We start from the raw sequence: 25,231 nt of genomic DNA, 5'->3' as shown, positions 1-25,231 counted from the left end.
AAGGCACTTAGGGTTAGAAATTGGCTTCCAGTGATTCACGTCTCTGTTTTCTGCACACTGCCACCTCCTACGCATCAAGAGAGTATCCACAGCTTTTCTGAGCTAGCCACTTCTGTCTCCAGAATCTTCTTCCAACCACAAACCTTATTCCATTCCCTCACAAGTGCTTGATCTGTTGGGGAGCAATTAGGAAAAGGTTTTCATAAAATTTGGTTCATAACATCCTCTTTTTGTTGGTTTTGAGAGAGGCTCTCTATGTCGCTCTGTCCTAGAACTCAGAGTGTAGACCAAGCTATCCCAGACACACATAGACCACATAGACTGCCTGCCTTGGCCTCCTGAGTCCTGGGATTAAAATCAGGAGCTGCCATGCCCAGCCATACTGTCTTCTAAAAGATCTTTACATTCTTTTTACTTACCCTGGGGAGTGGTCCAGTCATGCTTAAAGAGACCACAATGGTCAAGCACAGCTGAACCTGGGCCACCACTACACCACAAATGGTCCACAGTATGGTGTCATTGATTTTAGAGCCGTTAACTTGGAAAAACAGACACTACGAGAACCGACTGATTCCAGCCCTCAGAGATCAGCTGTGCTCTGAGTGTCCAGGAGCGCTCAGCCTCCACGTTTGCTTTCGTGGTAGTATCAGTTGTTCTTTATTCCCAGGAGACTCTGAAAATAGCTCAACACCCCTCAAGACCCGACCCGCATGCACACAATCTCCAGCTCTGGGGCCCAACCAAGCCCCAAGTGAAAGGATAGAAAATAATACAGCCTAACTCTAATGACGCCAAGAAATCAGGAGTTTAAAATGCTATCTTGCTTTGTTAGAAACTAGGTAAAAGGTCACATTCCAGAGCCCACCCTTTGTTTAGACCTAGCAGAAAGGCCTTGAATAGGTGATCCTGGCCCCATAGGGTAACTGGAAATGGGCTAAGCTTATCTTGCTTCTGTAAACTTACGCCATTGCCCCAAGCAGGAGTTCATGCAGCTGTAGACATTATAGGAAACTAATTGGTCCACTGAGCGCGGGCTCCAATAATTTAAACTGATTGGCCTACAAACTATGGAGTGGTACAAATCAATTGCTCACATTTCGTGGGCTCTCCATGCTAAGAAATGATTGGTTTGTGATTCGTGGCCTCTGTCGTAAACTTATAAAAGCTGTCGCAATTCGGCACTCGGGGTCCATAGTCCTCTAACCCTGCGTGGTGTACAGCTATGGAACCCAGAATTCTGGAAATAAAGAAATCCTCATGCTATTGCATCGAGACCCTTTCTCGCGAGTGATTTGGGTGTCACCTTCCGGGGTGTGGGGTGCTGGGGCACCCTCGGTTTTGGGGGTCTTACACCAAGCAGCCGTTTTGGGAACTTCCTGCTTCATCTTCACATAGGGTAGGTAGTCTCGCTGGAAATCAGTCCCTTTTCATGGAGAAAGAAACTATCAGTACAAAAGAGAACCTTGCACACCCCGCCTTGTAGGAAAGGAAGCCCCAACGCCAGCGTGTCAAATAACCAGGGCAGAATGGGTTCATTTCTATAGCATGACTGTAAATGGGCTGGGAGTTTGTCCTAGGTGGAAAATTAATTGCAAATTTGAGTGCTGAACTACACGTAGGTTGACTAAATACAATACCTCGGTATGTCTGTAGCTCTGTCCGTCACCTCTGTTTGAGGCCTGTTTTGGTTGCTTTTCTCTTCTCTGTGACCAAATCTCTGACCCCCCCCCCAAAAAAAAGTGATTTCTGGAGGGGAGGATTTATTCTGACTCTGGGCTCAAGAGGGTGTTGGATTCCATAGCTGCCTGCAGCTATTATGATGTGGGTTGCTGGAACAGAAGCTGAGGGATGAATAGGGAAGGGGTGAAAAGAAAAAGGGCCAAGACAAAATTCACTGATCAAAGCCGGAAACTTTTTTTTTTTTTTTGCTCCACTATGTTCATAGCTGCCTTATTTATTTATTTATTTATTTAAATTTTTTATTCGATATAATTTATTTACATTTCAAATGATTTCCCTTTTCTAGCCCCCCCCCACTCCCCGAAAGTCCCGTAAGTCCCCTTCTCTTCCCCTGTCCTCCCACCCACCCCTTCCCACTTCCCTGATCTGGTTTTGCCGAATACTGCTTCACTGAGTCTTTCCAGAACCAGGGGCCACTCCTCCTTTCTTCTTGTACCTCATTTGATGTGTGGATTATGTTTTGGGTATTCCAGTTTTCTAGGTTAATATCCACTTATTAGTGAGTGCATACCATGATTCACCTTTTGAGTCTGGGTTACCTCACTTAGTATGATGTTCTCTAGCTCCATCCATTTGCCTAAGAATTTCATGAATTCATTGTTTCTAATGGCTGAATAGTACTCCATTGTGTAGATATACCACATTTTTTGCATCCACTCTTCTGTTGAGGGATACCTGGGTTCTTTCCAGCATCTGGCAATTATAAATAGGGCTGCTATGAACATAGTAGAGCATGTATCCTTATTACATGGTGGGGAATCCTCTGGGTATATGCCCAGGAGTGGTATAGCAGGATCTTCTGGAAGTGAGGTGCCCAGTTTTTGGAGGAACCGCCAGACTGATTTCCAGAGTGGTTGTACCAATTTGCAACCCCACCAGCAGTGGAAGAGTGTTCCTCTTTCTCTACACCCTCTCCAACACCTGCTGTCTCCTGAATTTTTAATCTTAGCCATTCTGACTGGTGTAAGATGAAATCTCAGGGTTGTTTTGATTTGCATTTCCCTAATGACTAATGAAGTTGAGCATTTTTTAAGATGCAAAGCCGGAAACTTTAATGGCGCCAGACCTTTTAACAGTTTGGGCAAACCCTTCCCCCCAGACTCCTGGCTGAGTTCCGGTGGAAGTTGTCTAGCTTCTCTTGGAGGTCCTCGTCTTGACTGCTCTGGCAGCTGGGTGGGTCACCTGCTTAATTCAGGAATTCCTAGACCTGGAGAAACAATGAACTTAACCTTTATTTTGAGCACTCCACCCTAGGTGGAGCAGGATCCTGGCTATCTGGGAGAAGTTAACCTTGACCATAGTCAAGTACACTCTTAGCTCTCCATCCAAGGATAAAAATTTTGCTTTAACCTACTTCCCTATTATATCCTAAAGGCAGATTCCTGCCCGAAGCCAGGGATTGTCCTTGACCAACGTCAAACTCCGACCACGTGCATGACTGCCCCAATATGGCTCTGTACCAGAGGGTGCAGCCCATCAGGGTAAGGACAAAAGGTGGACCATGGCGGCAGAACATTTGCGCCGGACTCCACCTCACACCTCAGGGACCAGGAAGCAGGGATAAGAGAAAGGGGACTTCTTCCTTTTCCATTTTATTTTTTCAGTGTGGTTTCGTGGCTTTAGGATAATATCTCCCACATTCAGGATGGGTCTTTCCCTATTCAATTAAACCTGTCTATAATCACCCTGAAAATAAGTCCCCAAAGGTGCCTCTCCTAGGTAATTATAAATCCTGTCAAATGGACAATGATGAACCCTCATACAACCTTACCACAGGCTTTCAGTTCAACAGTTCACAGTTGGACGGCCTTAGGCTTTTGCTGTTGCTCTATGGCTTGCAGAAGCCAACTAAAAACCGTCCACTTCAACAGGGCTCTCACTTCCCGGCTGGGGCCACTGCCCTGCATGCCCTGATCCCCTGCCCCAGCTTCTCCCAGGCAAGGCCACAGCAGAGCATGTAGTGTCAGCCTCCTGTGGAACTAGCAGTGCTGTGAGGTTGATCTTCAGACATCGCATAAGCAGAACTGTTATGTTTCCTTCCACTATGTAGCTTCCTCTCTGCCCCTCTCCGAGCTCAGTGCAGAAAAACTCCCGAGTCCCTTCAGGATCCCAGAATTCCCATAGTCCAGAGGACCATATGCCACACCTCATCATCAGTATCTGCTTCTCCTGGGGTGTGAGGAAAAACCTCCTGTTGTGTTAAATCAGAGAAATGTGGGGTTTGTTTGTCCTAACGACTGTTGCTACCCCAATGCCTACAGATGAACACAAAGTCCAAGTGCTAAAGACAGATCTGTGCAAGTAGCCTCAGACTCTCCCAAAATGGCTAAGGAGCTGGTATACTCTATCTCATGTATCAATTGCCTTCCAAACCAATGTGTCCCCGAGGGAAGCATATTGGTTTTGTGGGCTCCTTCAGTAATTACTTCCATGTGAGATTTCTAAAACTTAAGTCGGTGGTCTTCACCAGATCCTGCACACCCAAATAAAAGCCGAAGTGAGGCCACTCCACGGCTTTCCCTTTTGTGTGGGCCTCATTCCTGCACGCATCACACCAGGCTTACAGTTTTAAAAGTCTCAGTTTCTCCCATGTTCACGCCACCACCCCACCCCACCACCCCACCCCATCACCTCACCCCACCACCCCACCCCACCACCCCACCCACCACCTCACCCCACCACCCCACCACCCCACCCCACCACCCCACCCCACCACCCCACCACACCACCCCACCCCACCACCTCACCCCACCACCCCACCCCACCCCACCACCTCACCCCACCACCCCACCCCACCACCCCACCCTACCACCCCACCCTACCACCTCACCCCACCACCCCACCACCCACCCCACCACCTCACCCCACCACCTCACCCCACCACCTCACCCCACCACCCCACCCCACCACCCCACCACCAACCACACCACCCCACACCACCACCCCACCCCACCACCCCACCCCACCACCCCACCCCACCACCCCACCCCACCACCCCACCCCACCACCCCACCCCACCACCTATTGTAAACAATAAGTCTTCCTCGCTGGCCATCCATTTTTTTCTAATCTGCTTGCAGTAGAGACTGGCTTTCTCTTACATCCCCGTGCCTGTTGGGAGCCCCTTCAACCGCTCTGTGTTCTGTCTGTGCTCACATGCAGGACTCTCAATAGGAGATGGATCCATCTTCTTTACCTAGAAAACAATCAGAACCACTCGGAAGGAGTTCCTGCAACACCAGGCTCCACTCCAAACCACAGGTCTACCCTGCCTCAGTTTCCCTCCCTCATCCTGGAGTGTCTGCACACCCCACACCAGGGCTCATTTGCCCTTTCCCTAGCAGGCACTCTGGTCGTTTCTCTCTGGTCCACGGAGCTCACCATTAAAGCACAGCTGTGAGCACAGACCACTGAGCTGACAGAGCGCTCTGATGCCGGCAGCCTAGAGTCCATGGCTGCCACAGACTCGCACACCTCTACCCTCTCCTCCCTGTCAGTCAGATCTTTGAGAAAGTCACGGGTATTTTTAGTCCCCATGATTCCAGCTCACATCCATCCCCAGCTTGCTGCTTGGATGTCCCCCCGCCCCTCTACTGACACTGACACTGACACAGTCATTCTTTGTGCCTTCCCCAGTCCATTCTCTGGGGCTACGACAAAATGCTTGAGTGGGGGAAATTATAAACAATGAAAAGTAGCTTGGTTCACAGTTCTCAGAGTTGAGAAGTCCAAGAGCGTGGAGCTGGAAGAGGCTCCGCACCCTGTGAGGACCTAGGACTGTACCACTTGGTGAGACAGAGCAGACTGCCAACTCCAGTTGTTCCTTCTAATCTTCTGAAGATACGAGTGTCGCTATGGAAACCCCACTGTCATGGCCTCAACTCACTTGCCCCACAAAGACTTTAAGTTTCCAGCATGTGAACTTGGCAGAGGAACCCTGGCTGTGGCCCAATGCCAAATCTAGAGATATTTCTCACATCTCCTCTTCCTTCACCCTCAGGCTCCACTGAACTGTTGGTCTCATCATCATCATCATCATCATCATCATCATCATCAGTATTGTGTGTGAGGTTCTGTGTGCAGATGAGCATATCATACACAACTCCTGAAGTGCGCCTTATAGAGTTGGCCATCACAAGTTTGGGAAATGACTCAATCTGCATAATCATGGGGACCTCAGTACAATCCCATGAACCTGTGTTGCCAGATACAGTAAGTAGCATAATATCATAATCTGATCAGGAGGTGGGGAATGGGACCTGACGTGGCATGTAGTAATACTCCAGGTCATGTACACCATGTGAGTTCAGTGTCATCAGAGGTCAGGTGTAGGTATCAGATCTTCTGGAACTGGAGTTACTGGTGATTGTGAGCTGTCGCTGGCTTGGGGAATTGAACCCAGGTCTTCTGGAAGAGCAGGCAGTGCCCTTTAGCCCCGGGCCCCATTCCCAGCTCTGGCCTCACCTTCTTGATGTGCTCTTTTCAGGAGAGAAAATACATTCTTGAATCTCTCACTGAAAGTCAACAAGGAAGCATTCCTATTTCCTGCTGCTGACTGAGCACAGTGTGACTACCTCCTTCCCACGCCTGTCGCTCCATCTGTGAGGCAGAATAAGCTCTCTGTCCCTCAAAAAGTGTCAATAGGGAACTAAGATAGAGTCACTTGCAACTCAAATTGCTTCCTTATTTTATTTTATTTTTTTCTTATAAAGGGAAACATTTCGTTGGGGCTGGCTTACAGTTGCAGAGGTTCAGTCCATTATCATCATGGTAGGAAGCATGGCAGCATCCAGGCAGGCGTGGTGCTGGAGGAGCCAAGAGCTCTACATCTTGATCTTCAGGCAGCTGGGAGTAGATGGAGCACATATAACCTTTAAGCCCACCCCCACAGACAGGCACATACTTTTCTTGAACAAGGCCACACCTACTACAGCAAGATCATATCTTCTAATTGTGCCACTCCCTTTGGGCCAAGCATTTATGTACATGAGTTTGTGGAGGCCATTCTTGTTCAAATCATCACAGTTAGTTGATTTTTGATTTTACTCAGCAGAACTTGGCACTTTTGGCTTGTACTGAGTTTATACTTTTAGACACTTTTACTGCCATGTCTTAATGATGTACTGCTGGGAATTAAACCAGGGCTTTGTACATGTTAGGCAAGCACCAACTGTGCTGTATCTCTATCCCAATTTTACTTTTTTTTTGTGTGTATGTATGTGGTCTATGTATATGTTTGTGTTGGTATCTGCATGTGTGTACAGTAGTTACACATGCATATATGTGTGGATATTTGCAGAGAGTTTCTTCCTTAATTGTTTCCCATCTAACTTTATGAGATAGGATTTCTCACTGAATTTGGCTGGCCAGCCCATGAGCTCTAGAGATCTTCCTGTCTCTGCCTTCTCCGGTCTAGCATTATAGGAAAAGCCATGCCCAGTGCTTTAGAGAGTGTGCGTATGAGGGAGATTCAGAGCTCAGGCTCTTCACTGACTGAGCTGTCATCTTAGTCCCCATGTACACATTCTTTTACATATATAATATATATATATACATATACATATATACATATATATGTATATATATAATTTTCTATATTCTTTGTTTACATCCCAAATGATTTCCCCTTTCCCAGTTCCTCCCTCCCCATATGTCCCATAAGCCTTCTTTTCTCCACCCATTCTCCAATCACCTCTCTCCTTTTTCTCTGTCCTGGTACTCCCCTACAATGCTGGATCAAGCCTTTCTAGGATCCTCTCCTTACTTCTTCATGGGAGTCATTTGATATGCTAATTGTGTCTTGAGTATTCAGAGCTTCTGGGCTAATTAATATCCACTTATCAGAGATTGCATTCCATGTGTATTCTTTTGTGATTGGGTTACCTCACTTAGGATGATATTTTCCAGTACCAACCATTTGCCTAAAAATTTCATGAATTCATTCTTTTTAATTGCTGAGTAGTATTCCATTGTGTAAATACACCACATTTTCTGTATCCATTCCTCCATTGAGGGACATCTGGGTTCTTTCCAGCTTCTATTATAAATAAGGCTGCTATGAACATAATGGAGCATGTGTCCTTATTGCATGCCAGGGAATCCTTTGGGTATATGCCCAGAAGAGGTATAGCAGGGTCCTCCGGAAGTGTCATGTCCAGTTTTCTGAGGAACCGCCAGACTGATTTCCATAGTCGTTGTACCATCTTGCAACCCCACCAGCAATTCTCAAATTCATCTGGAATAACAAAAAACCCAAGATAGCTAAAACTATTCTCAAGAGTAAAATAACTTCTGGGGGAATCAGTATCCCAGACCTCAAGCAATACTACAGAGCAATAGTGTTAAAAACTATATGGTATTGGCACAGTGACAGGCAAGTGGACCAATGGAATAGAATTGAAGACCCAGAAATGAATCCACACACCTATAGTCACTTGAAATTTGACAAAGGAGCTGAAAATATCCAGTGGAAAAAAGATGGCCTTTTCAACAAATGGTGCTGGTTCAACTGGAGGTCAACATGCAGAAGAATGCGAATTGATCCATTCTTATCTCTTTGTACTAAGCTCAACTCCAAGTGGATCAAGGACCTCCACAGAAAACCAGACACACTGAAACTAATAGAAAAGAAACTGGGAAAACCCTTGAGGACATGGGCACAGGGGAAAAGTTCCTGAACAGAACACCAATAACTTATGCTCTAAGATCAGGAATTGACAAATGGGACCTCATAAAATTACAAAGTTTCTGTAAGGCAAAGGACACTGTCAAAAGGACAAAACGGCAACCAACAAATTTGGAAAAGATCTTCACCAACCCTACATCCGATAGAGGGCTAATATCCAATATATACAAAGAACTCAAGAAATTAGACCCCAGGGAACCAAATAACCCTATTAAAAAATGGGGTACATATCTAAACAAAGAATTTTCACCTGAAGAAATTCAGATGACAGAGAAACACCTGCTTCCTTATTTTAGTGTTAATAATTTCTTTGGTGTAATCATCATAGCTTAATTTGTCATTTCTAAGTTTGGCCTTTATCTAGGAAAGCAATGCGCTTGGAGAGATGAGCTTCAGGTCTCCTTCTGCAGACCCTGCCACTTTGTTTTAGACAAGCTCTCTCGTTGGCTCGGAACCTCTAGATTAGCCAGCTAGCAGATCACCTCAACACTCAGCCCCACTCCAACAAGCACGTGTGCCCTGCCTCAGCACTCCTGCCTCTGCTTGTTAGAGGCTGTACATGGCCCCACATTATGAAGTGCTCACCATGTCAGGTCCCATTCCCTAGCCCCCCCCCATCAGATTATGAGATTATGCTCCTTCCTGTATCTGGCAACACGGGTTCATGGGATTGTACTGAGGTCCCCACGCGTATGCAGACTGAGTTGTTCCCCAGACTCGTGATGGCCAACTCTATAAGGTGCACTTCGGGAGCTGTGCACAATGTGCACATCTGCACTGAAGGGGCTGTGGCCGGGTCGCCAGACAGCAGGGAGGCCTCCTGTTAGCCGGTGGCAGAGTTGCTCAGGAGACATGTGCCCAGTGAAGTGAGTGCCATCCACCACAGAGCCAAGCCTGAGCTGTGCCTTGTTCTCTACAAACCACACCACAGTGAGTGGTTGGCGTGCATGCCAGCTTCTAGGCTGACTTAACAAATGATCAAAAACATGGCTTAACACTTAACTCATGAAACACCAAGCCTGCTGGGAGGTGATGGTGCACGCCTTTAATCCGAGCACTTGGGAGGCAGAGGCAGGAGGATTTCTGAGTTTGAGGCCAGCCCGGTCTACAGAGTGAGTGTCAGGACAGCCAGGACTACACAGAGAAACCCTGTCTTGGAAAAACCAAAAAAAAAGATTAAAAAAAAAGAAAGGAAAGAAGGAAGGAAGGAAGAAAGGAAGGAAGAAAAGAAAGAAAGAAAGAAAGAAAGAAAGAAAGAAAGAAAGAAAGAAAGAAAGAAAGAAAGAAAGAAAGAAAGAAAGAAAGAAGGAAAGAAAGAAAGACCAAGCCTAACCCAGGAGCTATAGACAGTTGCTAATTCCAGAGGAGGGAAATGAGTTTTAATTAACACTGTAGCTTCTGATAGGTTGATCATGTTCCTGGGTAAGGCCCCACACCCATCCAGAAGTAGACACCACAATCAGGGTTGAATTGGGGTAATTAAATTAAAACATACACACACACATACACAAACACACACACACAAAGTTGTAGTGTGTAGGGAGCTGGGTCTGAGTTTGGGAGGAGTTAAAGAACTGGAGAAGGATATGATCAAAATACATTGCATTAAACTCTCAAAAAATAATAAAATATTTATTAAAAATAAACTTTAATCAGTTTGATTAAAAATTAATAAAATATTTACTTAAAATAATAATGGAAATTGGAAACAAATAGCTTTGAAAAACAGAATCTGGGCAAGAAAGAAGTCCTGGGATTAAGAGCACTTGATGATATTGCAGAAGACCCTGGTTCAGTTCCTAGTGCCACACAGCAGTTCACAATCCTCTGTGACTCCAGTTCCAGGGGATTCAACACCTTTCTTGTTCTTTGTGGACTCAAGCATATACCTAACTCACATGCAGACAAAATGTTCATGCACATAAAATAAAAATAAATCTTTAAAAATAGAAATCTCTTTTCTCAGAGTCCTGGGGGCTAGATATTTAAAATCAAGGTGTCATTGTGTCCACAGTCCCCACCCACAAAGTGTCTCAGAAGCACACTTCAGCTTTTCCTGTGTGCCTGCATCCAAGGATCTCTCTTCTGACATGAACACTGGGTCCTTCTAAGCCTCAGTGCCTTCCTTACGTTGCCAGTACTTGAGGGCCAGTGAACTTCCACTCCCGGGATTAGGACTCCTCCAGCAGGTATCTTCTCGAAGGGCAGCTCTGCCCAGCGTGCCATACCCCTGTGTCAAACTCTCACAGGGTTTTTCTTTGAATTGCTTCATATTAGCCTATGAAGCAGAAATCAGTTTACAAGTAAAAAAGTCCAAGTTGGTACCTCAAGGTCACAGAACTCCAATTATGCAAAGCCCACTCCCAAATCCAAGTCAGATGCTCCTCTCTACCAGCAGAGTAGACTTGGAAGTCCGAAACTACGAATCATTACAGCCTTCTTAGAGACTATTTTTTGGGTCAAAGATGGGCTCAGTCTCCAATTACAATATCAAAGGGTGTCAGCAGAAGCTTGAGAAAAACTTGAGCACAAGACAGTCAAGGGCACCCTGGGCTACTCAAGGGCACCCTGCTGGGCTCACAGGTGCCCTTGGCTAAGGTCCACATAGCCCCACCCTCCTACCCTGTCATGCACCATTTAAATGGTTCTTGTTTCCTATCCTGGCTCCATTCAGTGCTGCAAGGGGTTAAGGCTCCCTCCTCCGTGCCATTGCTGCTTCCTGGTCCAGGCACACCCGTTGGTCGAACTAGCTGCGTGCGCATTGGCACTTGGCTGACCCGATTGTGAAGCTAACTAAACTAATTAATCACGAAAGATTAATAGGAGTGACAAGGTTAGAGAGGTGACATTCTCCCAAATCTCCATTTTGGTATGAGTTGCGTATATTTTTTTTAATCCCCACAGCAATTTATTTTCTGTAAGCACGAAGTTTCTCCAAGAGTGTCCCAAACTGTAGTCAAGGTTAACTGGGCTGTGAGCTTATTCAATATTTATGATTCTTTTTATTTGTATTACTGGGACTTTTGGGGGACTCCAGAAGGCCCATTAATCAAACGGAGTGACAGAGTGAGCCGCCGGACAATGGGAGCAGGGCCAAGCATTGTTGTGATTATACAGACATATATTTTGAGTCCAGGGGTAAAAGAACCAAGAGAAACTTCATCAGCACTTCCTGATTAATTGTTTCAGCGTGTCATCCATAAATTTCCTCTCGATCCAATAATCCTCTCAGAGAACTTAGCAGTGTCCCTGGCAAACTGAGCCCAGGTTCCTGAGAAAGAGGCGTTGACACAAATAGCTCCTGTGTGAGGAGACGGCCAGTGGATGGTCTTCACCAAGCTGACAGTTCCGAAATACAATTATCAGTGTGGTGTGCTTAAGAAAGCATGTGGTGCTCCTGACCCTCCTGAAGACTAAACAGGCCGAGACACACAGAGGAGATAGGGAGGCGTCATTTTTCTCCAGCTTCATAACTGTAAATTGAAGAAAATTATTTTCTTTGCCTCTAGCTCATTGGCATATAGGCAGCATTATATTATAATTTCATAAGCATAAATCCTTTGAATAAATTTCAGAAGAATAACTGAATTACAAATGCAAGTGAAGTATCTAAAAAAGTTAACTGTGCCAGGTAGAAGTGTGGGGGGCACGCGGAGGGAGAAAGTGACCGTGGGGTCCCTCTCTGGGTGACCAGCTCCCTCAGGACCAGGGCTGGCACAGCACAGGCACTTTGTGACCCTCTCTGTGCCTGATGGAGGACAGAATCATGCCCTTCTGCTTCCCACTGTCAAGTTCCAAGGAATTTGAGTTGTAATTCATCATAAATTAATTTTGGAGGCACTGCAGGCTTGGGGCACGCTATAATTATTGTTGTTTGTTTATTTATTAGCATGTTAACCATTACTTATTATTATGTGGTGCATATATGCGACCACAAAGGTTGCTCCCTGTGGTTTCCTAGCAACGTCTCTTCACGCGGTAAGAAAGTCTCCTAGTTTGCTCTCTGTTTTGTGATGAAACACTGGCCACAAGGACTTTGAAAAGAAAGATGTGTTTTCAGTTTGCATATCACAATCCCAGCCTATCTCTGAAGGAAGCCGAGGTAGGCTCTCAGGAAGGGCCGGAAGTGGGGCAGACTCCAGCAGGAAGACTGTTTATCGGCCTTTTCAGACCGCTTTCTTATACAGCTCAGGACCACCACCCACTAACAATGAGCTGGGCCCATCCAAATTCATCATTCATCAAGAAAACGCCCAACAGATTGACCTACCATCCAGTTTGGTGGAGTTTGTGCTCGTTGGCATTCTCTCAAGGTAGAGTCCAAACTGACTCTGACTCTAGCTTATGTCAAAGTTAGCAAAAAACAAACACAATGAACAAACAAAGCAACCCAGTCATGATCGATCGTCAAGATAAGTCTTTTATAACCTCACAGGGACCATTGATTAATCACATGATAGACAGTTTGCAGGTATAGATCATTTAAGTGCAAAGATTTGACCTCAAGAATATACCAGAGCTGGGTGGAGTTTAGTAAGACTTTCCTCTTAAAAAGCTTTTTAGGACAGCTGGTCACCAGACACCCCTCACCCAGCCAAGCCACCCCAGTGAAGAAGACACAAAAGGCTGGAAGGGCAAGAGGCACAGTCCTACCTTGGCGCTTTGGGGCCAAAGCTAGTTTATCTGCTGTTTCCCTTCTTGTAGACTTCTTTCATCCTAAAAACGACTTCAGCCACAGCCGGCTTGCAGGGTACCCCACCACAGAACAGAACGGAAACCAGACAGAGGCTTCAGTTCAAGCAGGTTCTAACTGGACACTCTATCTGGAGTGCTAGCGTTAACCATAGTCAGGTGGATTGGGACAATACAAAGGCAGTACGGAACCGTTTAGTGGCTGGGGGGGGGGGGGAGGGTGACAAAAGCCTGGCAAGAACCCCTGCGGTCATACCGCCTTGGACAGTAAGTGAAGGGTATCCTTGTGTTGTTCAGATGCTGATTTTTCTGCTCTCATATAATGTTTCAGTTGGGGAAGGCTTTGTAATGCTTCTGTCTCAAGGTTGTTTAAACAATTCTTACCATTTGTTCTCAGCCTTGTCAATAAAAACTGATCAGCCAATGGCTGGGAGGACGATAGGATAGGGCGGGACTTCTACCGGCCAGAAGCTGGAGGGAGCGAGAAGGGAGGTTCAGATCTGTCAGGAGGAAGAAGGCTGGAAGAGTCCTTGCGAGTTCCGGCAGAAGCATGGAAGCCCTAGGTACATGTATTATGGGACTCTTGGCTGGGCGGTTAGCCAGATTAGTTTAGAGGATTTATATAAATAATTGGCTGCCTAGATATTGAAGTGAAGCTTGAAAATAAATCTTGGTCCCTCCGTGTGGTTATTGGGAACTAGCTAGGCTAAGGAAATACAGTCACTGTATTAATTTACTACACACATTTATATTAAAAATAACATTTACAGACCCCAATGGCCCAGAGCAGCCTATAGAAATAGCAAGACCCTTCCCATCTTAGGGCAGGGATGTCAGAAATGTGTACAAAAAGTCCATCAACCACAGCTTCCTCCCCTGGATATTCATTCACCTACAGAGTCCCCGCTGAGGTCAGCCAACCCACCTCTTCTTCCTCCTTCAGTGGTTAGCACCGAGTTTTGGGGCTACTGGCCTGGCTCCGTAGAGTGCACAGCCCACCCGATCCCAGCTTTTGTCTCCCATCTGATTTCCTTCACCCTAGCCATGTCAGGTCCAACGCCATGCAGGCTGTGGCCTCCGCGTCCTGGAGCTCCCGGCTTCCTGGATGAGCCTTGGTTCCGGATGTGGTCACCGACTGCTCTTCTGGGATCATTGCCTGCTTTGGTTGAGGTCTTCCTGGCAAAAGGGCGCTTTTCTGCACAGACCTCTGACCCCTTTCACAGAAGGTTGGAGTTAGCACGATTTGAGTGTGGTCGGAGTGTGCTCCCGGCTCCTGAGGCTAGGGAACTAATAACACTTGCATATTTGGACTGCCCCCCCCCTCCGCCCCCAGATCAAAGCCTGACACTCTTCTGTCCTTTGCATTCTGTCGCTAAGGCCTGCTTCTGAGTTTCCTCTTCAAAGGCCTGCATTTCTCATTTCCATAGTTAGCTCAGCTGGGTTTCCCTTATTTCTACTTTCTGTATTTCCATATTTCTGTATTTCCACTTTCAAGTCTTGGACTGGTTTGTTGCTTCTGTTTGTTTTTGTGTTTTGTTTGCTTGCAATTTCCTTCCACTGTGTGTTTATAGGTTTCTTTAAGGGATTTGTTCACTTCCTCTCTAAGGCCTTTTTAAGGTCTTCCTCTTGGGCTTCAGCTATATCCCAATTCTCTAGGCCTGCTGGGATAAGGCCTGGGAACTCCAGCGACTTCTAGGCAGCTAGGACTAGTGTATTAAAGCCCAGACCCACAGTGGCACACCTACTTCTACAAAGCCACACCTTCTAAGAGTGCCACTCCCTGGGCCTAGCTTATACAAACCACAAGGAGCAAAGACCAAGGACAAGCTGAAGCAGGTAGTTAATCTGCTGCGGAGTTAGGAATGGGGCAGGATTGGGGTGGGGTGCATTAGGAGGAAAGGAGGGATAGGTGAAGATCTAAGGGTAGCCTACTCCCTTCCTTGTCTGGAGCGCGCTGGGTCAGGTCTTAACTGTGTCTGCGTTTCCTGACTCAGATGTATGGCCAGGCAGAGACCAGACACGGCACACTGCACATTCACAAGCACACTGCCGAGCCTGCTGACCTACCCTGATCCTCCTCCCGTGTTCCCTGGATCCCACAGTGTGGCCTAATTTGGCTGTGCCAGCTCCTGTAGAGCACCTCAACTCTTACCAGGCTCAGCCCCTGTAGTCGTTCTAAAGGGTAGGATGCTCTCAGTCTGTATAAGGATACCCCACTTCCTATAGGATACTCTAGATCTTACAGGTTCCTTTAGTCCTTTCAGGATACTCCAGTTCCTATAGGACCATTGGCTCCTGTAGACTGTTTTAGCCCTTAAAGGACACCCGTCCCCAATCTTATAATATACGCCCCCTCCTATGGTTTTCCCAGCTCCATTGTGGACTGTTCCCGCATAGTCAGAACATCTCAGCTAACATGAATTGCATTTGTGTGGCTATGTCTGATGTGGCGGCTTCCCCAGTGAGGCTGAAGAACTATGAAAAACATGTGTGTGGGCCTTTCTTGTGGTTGTGATGCGAGCAGAAGTTACTCCAGGGGATGTAATTCGCAGTTCTCCTCCAGTGCTTCTGTGAGGTCAAGGCCAGAGAATGTTCTCCAGAACGGCCTCAGCACGTATTCTCCACACTTGCCTCTACAGCTGGCTCCTGAGAACGGAGTCTCGTCAACATGGCTGCCCAGCGAGCACGCCGATAATCTGTGCATTTGCCAGCTCCAGGCGCTTCTTCGTGGGACCCTGAACATGCCCCCAGCCACTCTGCTTTGGTGTGGTCCATGGATGCAACATTTGCCCACTTAGCAAAGGAGGACCAAACAGGTGTCCATATAGTTAGATGTCACTTTCCTTAAAACAGGGATAATGGTAAAACAGCTGTATTCATAGTAGCTGCTTATTGAGCACATATTCCATGCTAGACGCTTTGATCTTGTAACCAACCATAAAGTTGGCAGCCATACATACATCCACGAGATGGAAAATGCATTGGCCAAAGCAGCAGAGTCAAGCCTAGACTCCCTGACTCTAGAATACACAACCAATCCTAGACCGTGACCCTGCTCTAGAGCCACTAAGCCAAACCTCTCCATCCCAGGTTCAGAAAAGACTCCCAGCATAGTCACCAGCATACACTTGCCTTAGACACTGCTACAAGCAATCTCACTCTCTATGGATGTCCCACACGCGTATTATGTGCAATTCCCCTTTCCTTCTCCAAAGCACTTGGGATCCCTTAGGGCTTCCAGGCCAGAATCCTGTCCTGACTGGCCTCGCCCACTCCCCACTCCGTCCAGGTACCCTGCTCCCATCTGAGTCATATCTAATAGCGTGAAGCTTCATGGAAGACACGTAAATTTCCCTGTTAGCCCGCACCATTCTCATAACTGTCCTGCAGAGAAGGCGGAGGCAGGGTGGGGCATTAGGACAGGATGGGCTCCTGATCTCACTAAAGAAACCTGGTGAGGCAAATGTCACCCTGTCTTGAGTCTTCGTAGAGAGCTCTCCATGTGCCCTGCTATCTGTCCTTGGTGATAGAAAGAGGTACTGTAAGACCCCCAAAACCGAGGGTACCCCAGCACCCCACACCCCGGAAGGAGACACCCAAATCACTCGCGAGAAACGGTCTCGACACAATAGCATGAGGATTTCTTTATTCCAGAATTCTGGGTTCCACAGCCGTGCACCACGCAGGGTTAGAGGACTATGGACCCCGAGTGCTGAATTGGGACAGCTTTTATAAGTTTACGACAGAGCCCAAGAAGAGCCCGCGAAATGCGAGCCAATTGATTTGTACCACTCCATAGTTTTTAGGCCAATCAGTTTAAATTATCGGAGCCCACGCTCAGTGGACCAATTAGTTTCCTATAATGTCTACAGCTGCATGAACTCCTGCTTAGGGGTAATGGCGTAAGTTTACAGAAGCAAGATAAGCTTAGCCCATTTCCAGTTACCCTATGGGGCCAGGATCACCTATTCAAGGCCTGTCTGCTAGGTCTAAACAAAGGGCGGGCTCTGGAATGTGACCTTTTACCTAGTTTCTAACAAAGCGAGATAGCATTTTAAACTCCTGATTTCTTGGGGTCATTAGAGTTAGGCTGTATTATTGTCTATCCTTTCAGTACAGGAAGATCTGGGGGTGACCAAGGCAATGGTCCCATCAGCTTTCACATCTTTTTGTCCTAGGCACCTTTAGGACAGAGCCACCATTTAGCTGCTCTGTCCTAAACAATTTTGTGAAGAAGAACCCATTCCAGGTGGTGCTTCCAAACAGACCCCAGGGTCCTTGTCTTGTCTGATGACTCTAGAAAGCCTGGGTCAGCACGGGTGGCTGCCAGTTGACCAAGGACCTTGGGAGACATCAGTCAGCAGAGTTTCCCTGCTGCCTCTACATGGACAGAAAAGTGGAACCACCGTCCTGTTCCTCAGCCACTGGGGCTGTTTATCGCCATGGGCTAGCACAGCCATTCAGACCAACATAGGCCCGGAACACATCTCAGAACAGCATCTTCTTCACCAATAGAAAGCGGTGTGTGCTACAGAGTCTAACAACTGAATGTCAGAATAAACTGTGGGCTATCTACCCTCAGCACTGGGGTACAGAGCAATTCTAAGCAAACACATCTGTATTCCCAGGCATCAAACACCGACTTTCCTTGGAACCAGTTTTTCTTGCTACTATGAAAGGCGCTAATTTTTCTCATTGGAGCCGGGCCAACTCGACTCTGAGAAGCCATCTCTTTGGAATTGTCTAGCGTTGCTTCCTAAAGCTACCCAATGTGCCGTCTGGAGGGCTGCATGTTTTCTCTTAATGAAAAGATAGTCGGGCAAGTGGTGGGGGTGGGTGGGGCACTTCCCTTTTCTTTCTTCCCTTAAAATCTCAGGATGATGTTGTGATTAACTCCCCCTTTCGCAGTATAGTGGATATGACAGCCAACCAAATTAATCCCATTATGAAACCCGGTTCACAAACGGGTTTGCATTTTTGCAAAATTATGTCAATTTCCCTATAAACTGGAGAGCCTTTGTCAGTTTTTTTTTTTCTGAACTGCAGAGATGCTACCCACTGCTCTGTGTCTGTATCCCTATAATTCAGAAAGATGCAGATTTTCAGTTCTGTGGCACAAATTAGGATTCATAACATTAATGCTGATATTTTTGTTTACGTGAGCCTGGCATGCAAACTACCATTTGTTCTCAGATTCAGTTACAGTCTTCAGCGTCAGAGTCCTCATAAGAGAGAAGAGAACACTCTGAGCTTGGAGAAAGAATGGTTAAGACAAAATCCTTAATTATTTTGATATTAAGGACATGACTCATTCTTCTCTTTACTCCTTAAACAAACGAGCCAGGCATCTCCAGCCCTTGAAGAGTCCCTGCCTCTTTCTCTGTCTGCGTTCAAGAGCCTGGACAGCAGACCCGTTTTCCCAACTGCCACCATGTTGCCCAGCATGGGACAGTGCTGTTGGTGGCCACAGCTGCTTGATATTATTATCTGAGATCTGTGAAGTCCCTGCTCACAAACCAACTTGTCAAATTAGACCCACTCCTGCCCAGAGCTGCAGAGCAACTGGGATCTGGAAGGTTCTGCACTCCGACCTGGTCACCAGCTCTCAGAGACGCACATCCGCTGGCTGGTTACCAGCTCTTACCTGGGTTTTACACACACACCAACCCCTCCCTAAACCTTGTCTCCTGTCTGTCTTGTAGACAGGGAAGAAGAAAAAGCTCCCCCGTTTTGAAGGCTGGCACTCCAAGGGCTAAATTACTTACTGAATTCAGAAAATCTATTTTTTAATGGTTGTTCTTTCTCTGCGGAGTGCTTCCTATTCCAGCGATGCTTTCTTGAGCGGGAATTGTTGACTTTTTAGGCTTTAGATTTATTAGACATGTGTCAACTTGTCAACCTCCTACCGCTTGCATTTGTGTCCACCTTGCAAACAGCAGGGAAAAAGACTTTTTTTTTTCCTACCAGTGTTCACTTCTTGGCAGTTCTGAAACAAATTTTTGAACAGTTGCTGTTCCTATTGATAGCAATAGTTTGATGTTTAAAAAAAAAACACACGCACACACAAAAAACCCAGGGTTTTATTTTCCCCTAAATCCTTGACGTGTTCTGTCATATCATATCATATCATACCCCGATGCATCAGAAACAGCAAAGGGGAGGGCAGAGCCCACACTGCTGACATAGATCACGGGCTTTCACTAAACACCTACCCATCTGTTCGCTGTGCTGGTCCCTTTGTTCTGCCTCAAATGCCGGCATTCAGTCCTCTGTTCCACCATTCCCATAAAACACACGCTGACTCCTTGTAAGACGCCAGAGCCATCCCTCCAGCCAGGGTTCCTCATCTCTGTGGAGACATCCTTCCAAGGAATGATGAGGCAGTTGGAGGTTTCCTGCAGCCGGGAGGGTTGGAATCCAAATACACCCATGAAATCAGGAGCAAACAACAATAGCAAATGGGAGACTGTACAAGTGAGAACCCGCTAGCTTCAGGCAAGTGTCACCTACAATCACTGAAACTGAAAACACAACAGTTTTCCTGCCCTCCCCGCCCCGTGCAGGGAAGCTGGGGTCCCCTTCGTGGAGCAAGGCCTCTGTGGTGGGCACGCTACGCTCTGCCTCATAGTGTGTCCTTAAGGACTTCCAGAAAGGGAAGTTGAGTCAGTGTGGCCTCTGAACTCGCCCTCCATACTCTGTCTTTTCTGGGGTGCTCCCAGAGGCAAGGCAGCTTCAGAGTCAGGCCCACGGGCCGTCTCTCCACCCCACCTGGCTCACCCCCTTACTCCTGGGGTGCGCCAGCTCCCACGGACCATGTGTGGGAACATTCTCGTGCTGTGTGCAGATCGCATTTGCTCAGCCGTGTCACACATATGTGGGAGACTGCCCCTCCATGTGCCTTGGCGGGGAAGGGAACTCCCAGTGAATGAATCCGACTGCCTACCTCCAGGGACAAGTCAGATCGTCAGGTATGTGGTGAACACAGACTCTGGATCCAAGTCAAAGAGAAAGGTCAGCCGGTTGCCTTGCAAGTGTAAGGCCCTGAGTTTGATTTTCCAAGCCCACACTGAATGAAAAGGGTAGGTGTGGCGGTGCCTGCTTATAGCTCTAGCACGGGGGAGGTGGACACAGTGGACCTTGGGATGGCCAGCTAGTCTAACCTGCTTGTCAGTTTTCAAGACAGAAGAGAGATCCTGTCTTTACAAAATAGGTGGGTGGAAGAACAAATGACATTGTCCTTAGATTTCCTCATGCACAAGCATCTATGTGCACACACACTATCCCCATGCACCTGCTTTCACACACACTCACACACACAGACACATACCATATACACATACACACACCATACACACACTCACACACATACACATATAGACACATACCACACACATATACACACACCATATACACAGATACACACACACAGGCGTATACTACACATACGCATATACACACCATATACACATACTCACATGTGTACACACACTCATATGCATACACACAGACACTTACCATATACACATATACACACCATACACTCACATGCATACACATATAGACACATACCACACATATATATACACACTATATACATGCATACACACACACAGGCATACACCACACATACACACTACATACCGACCACATATACACATATGCATGCACACACTCACACACATACCACATATACACATATACACCACACATACATACACACACTGGTAGGAGACACGGGCTGACAAAGGAGACCTTACCACCACCCACAGCAGCTGGGTCCAGTGGACAGAAGCCTGTGCTGTGGCTTGGAGCAATCCAGTCCAGTGGGCTGGACTAGCAGGACAAGCTGGAGGAGAAGCGAGGGTAGCCTGTGAACTCTGCAACCCCAGACTTGGCCGTGGAGTTCTTCTTCTGCACTTGGTCAAGGCTGGCTTCCCAAGTCATCGCTGTAGAAGCAACAGGAACGCCCACAGCCCAGCCTCCCAAGTCCTGTCTCTCAGGGTCTGAGCGCCACATCCAGCGTCTCTCTACTTAGCATGGTGGTCTCTTTGCCTCGCTCTGCGTTCTCTGGTCATTGTGAGGTTCTCGATAATGTTGTCTCTGTATCTGCCCTGAAGCAATGAGACAGAGTCTATGGGCATAGCTGGCCATCCGTGGACCGTCCCTGCCACCTCCTCACAGGTACTGATGGGGAACACATGATTTTAGGGGACTGGAAACCAGAGTACAGTAGCCTCTGTGACCACACAGTAAGTGAAAGACGGAACCCAGAAGACGGCAGTGCCATCCCAAACCACGAATGACCAACGAGCCCAAGAGCCCCATCTGAGCTACACACAGAAAGTCCTTTTTATTCTTGTCTACAAATGCAGAGGCTGAAGAGACAGGGTACTAGGACACACGTGACACCTAGAAGCCACTGAAGCATGCTGGCACGTGTTGGGTGTCAGTCCATTATTTCTGGGAGCAGCGTCCGCATCGGTTACATGTCCAAGCTATGAGAGAACTCGGACCCTTTGGCCACTCACTCCGCCTGCATGTTCCGTTCTGAGCATTGGCTGTAACTCTGGCCCCACAGGAGAGGTGAGTAGTGACAGTCGTTCTAAAACATTAACCCTTCCAGCTTTGCATTTCTTAGAAGGGCACAGAACATGAAAGAACCACACTTTCCCGAGTCAGGAGAACTGGAGCATCTCTGAATGTCACCCATTGCTCCGCCCTCCAGTTTGCTGCCAGGGTCATGCACTGTCCTATGCAGCATGGGTTATGTGACCATGCTGCTTGGGTCATGTGACCATGCTGCTTGGGCCATGTGACCATGCTGCTTGGGTCACGTGACTCTGCTGCCTTCCCCACATCCTCGCATTGAGCAAGGCGTGCTTGTTTCTGGCATGGCTTGGGTGGAGGAGCTGTCACATACTGTGCTCCCAGCTCATTTGGGCCGGAGCCAGGACACAGCTGGAGATGTCACTGCCCCAGTCCCATGTCATCTTTAAAGGCCCACAGAGGAGCTAGAGAGGTGGAGTCATGATTACGAGCATTGGCTGCTCTCCCAGAGGACCTAGGTTTGATTCTCAGTAGACACATGGTAGTTTACAATTACCTGTAACTCCAGTCCGAGAGATCTGACACCCTCTTCTAGCCCTTTCGAGCACCAGGCATGCATGTGGTACACATGCATGCAAGCGGATAAAATACTCATGTGCATAGAATATTAAAAAAAATTAGAGGGCCAGGGTTATGTCAGCTATTTAGGTAAAGGCAACAACAACCAAGCCTGGTGACCTGAGTTTGACCCCTAGGACTCACACACACTGTGGAGTACAAAACAAATCTCATCAAGTAGTTCTCTGGCCTCCAAACATGCTTGCGGCATGTGCATGAACACACGAACACACCACACACACACTAAATTACTAAGATATTTTGTAAAAATCCCTGGTACCTCCCCACATCCCACAGAGGGAGTTCAGCGCCTTCCTTCTCCAGGTCTGACTCAGCCCCTCCCAGGAGTCACCCTCAAATGGCTTCAGGCTTTTCTGTCTCCCGCTTCTTCAGGACTCGTAACAAGCAAGCGAGCCTGTGTGTGTGGACCTCTCAATGCTCTGTCAGTCCCTTCCCATCTGTCTTAGTGTTTCTCTTCCTGCACAAACATCATGACCAAGAAGCAAGTTGGGGAGGAAACGGTTTATTCAGCTTACACTTCCACACAGCTGTTCAACACCAAAGTCAGTCAGGAATGAAACTCAAGCAGGTCAGGAAGCAGGAGCTGATGCAGAGGCCATGGAGGGATGTTTCTTACTGGCTTGCTTCCCTGGCTTGCTCAGCCTGCTCTCTTATAGAACCCAAGACTACCAGCCCAGGGATGGCACCACCCACAAGGGGACCTCCTCCTTGATCACTAACTGAGAACATGCCTTACAACTGGATCTCATGGAGGCACTTCCCCAACTGAAGCTCCCTTCTCTGTGATAACTCCAGCCTGTATCAAGTTGACACACAAAACCCGGCAGTACACCATCCATGATGCCCTTCATACAGATGCCACCATCTGGTGTCTTTGGTGATCTTGTAGACTGAGCTGGATGCATCCTGTGTGCCTGTCACTATACCAGTAACACCACACGTTTACACTGCCATCTTCTTTCTACCTATCAGCTCACCCCAGCTGCCCAAGACTTCCAGAAGTGTACTCTTTGTACCTTAGCCTTGAAGCTGAGTTGAGTGGATTTAAAAAGTGATGGGGAGCTAAGCTTTTAGGAGATTTTTAAGCAGAAAACTGAATGGATTTGCACTTTAGGAAAAAAAAAATCTTACATGTTGTCTTTATTAGGGTTTTACTGCTGTGAACAGACACCATAACTAAGACTACATTTTTTGTGTGTATGGTTTTTTCGAGACAGGGTTTCTCTGTGTAGTCCTGGCTGTCCTAGAACTCACTCTGTAGTCCAGGCTGGCCTCGAACTCCACCTGCCTCTGCCTCCCAAGTGCTGGAATTAAAGGCGTGTGCCACCACCGCCTGGCTAACCAAGGCAACTCTTATAAGGACATTTAATTGGGACTGGCTTACAGGTTCAGAGGTTCATTATCATCAAGGCAGGAATATGGCAGCATCCAAGCCGGCATGGTGCAGGAGGAGCTGACAGTTCTACATCTTCCTCTGAAGGCTGCTAGAAGAATACTGACTTCCAGGAAACTAGGATGAGGGTTTTAAGCCCACGTCCACAGTAACATACCTATTCAAAAAGTCCACACCCACTCCAACAAGGTCACAGCCACCCCAATAAAGCTACACCTACCCCAACAAAGGCCACATCTCCTAACAGTGCCACTCCCCTGGCCAAGCACATACAAACCATCACACTTGTGGTGTGAGAGTAGACTGAGCAGGGTCGAGGTGCTAGATGGTTAAAGGCTATCTTTGTTCATACAGGAAGCCAGGAAAACCACTCTAGAATACTGCAGGTAGAGGCCGTGAAGACGGGCAGACATTTAGGTGGACGAATGGAAGGGATCCAGTCACTCTCTGGAAAGCAGCCCGGGGCATGATTAATATTAACATGGCAGGATCTGGAGGCAGATGGGGGACAAACCTCTGGGGTACGCTAAGGAGAAGATTTCTAGACTGGACTGAAAGCAAGGGAACCCACCCTAAATGTTGGCAGCGCCCTACGCTGGGTCCTCGGCTGCATGAACATTAGAAACCCAGCTAAGCGGCAGTGTTCGTGTCTCTCCGCAGGTGCAATGTGAGCCCCTCACACGATGGCTGCCGGGATGGACAGACACTCTGCCTTCTTAAACCGTGAGACAGAATGAAGTCTCCCTCAGCTTGAAGGCACTGAGAAAGGTTAGCTGATGCAGCACACAGGGAAACAGTCGACAGGACTGAGGCGGGCACAGTGTCTAAGAGGGGGAAGAGTTTGAAACTTGTGTACAAGTGTCTGGGCTGTGTGGCATTGGAGTTCAGACCCACAGTCTCAGTGGGCACGTGGCTTTAAGACTGCTATTCTATGAGGCAAAGAAGCCTTGAACCCTCAGGAGGGATGGGGCTGGGGTCATCCTGGTCATCACAGTAGCACTCAGCTCTGATGTTCTGAGCTGTTCTGGCCTATCTTGTTGAAGAAGGTGGTGGGGTCCTTTTGTTTACACCTCACATTTTCCAACTCTGCTGGGAACCCAGCGTAGGACAGCATGACGCTCGATGTAGTGCTCCCATTTAGGGCGGTCTCTGTCTTTCTGGAAGTCTGTTCACATCCCACCGCTTCTACAACCAACAACAGCATGACTTAAGGCAACCACACTGTATTCCCGCATCGCTGGGGTCCTTATTGGGGAATCCAGAAGCCTTGTCCTCTAAGGGGAACTGAGAAGGATCCTTGCTGCCTCTTCCAGCTTCAGATGGGGCTTCGGAGGTCACAGGCCTTCCCTTCTCTGTACCTCACCTGCGGTGTTAGCTGCTGCTAGTTCTTGTCTTTATGAAGGCTGAAGGACTGATAGGCAAAGGCCAGAAGACCCCTATGATGGTTTGTATATGCTCAACCCAGGGAGTGGCACTATTAGAAGGTTTGACACCTGTAGAGGTGTCACTGTGTGTATGTGTGGGGGGCTTTAAGA

This window comes from Apodemus sylvaticus, chromosome 13 (assembly GCF_947179515.1).
Source record: "Apodemus sylvaticus chromosome 13, mApoSyl1.1, whole genome shotgun sequence".
NCBI lineage: Eukaryota > Metazoa > Chordata > Mammalia > Rodentia > Muridae > Apodemus > Apodemus sylvaticus.
Note: the sequence above shows the minus strand (reverse complement) of the source record.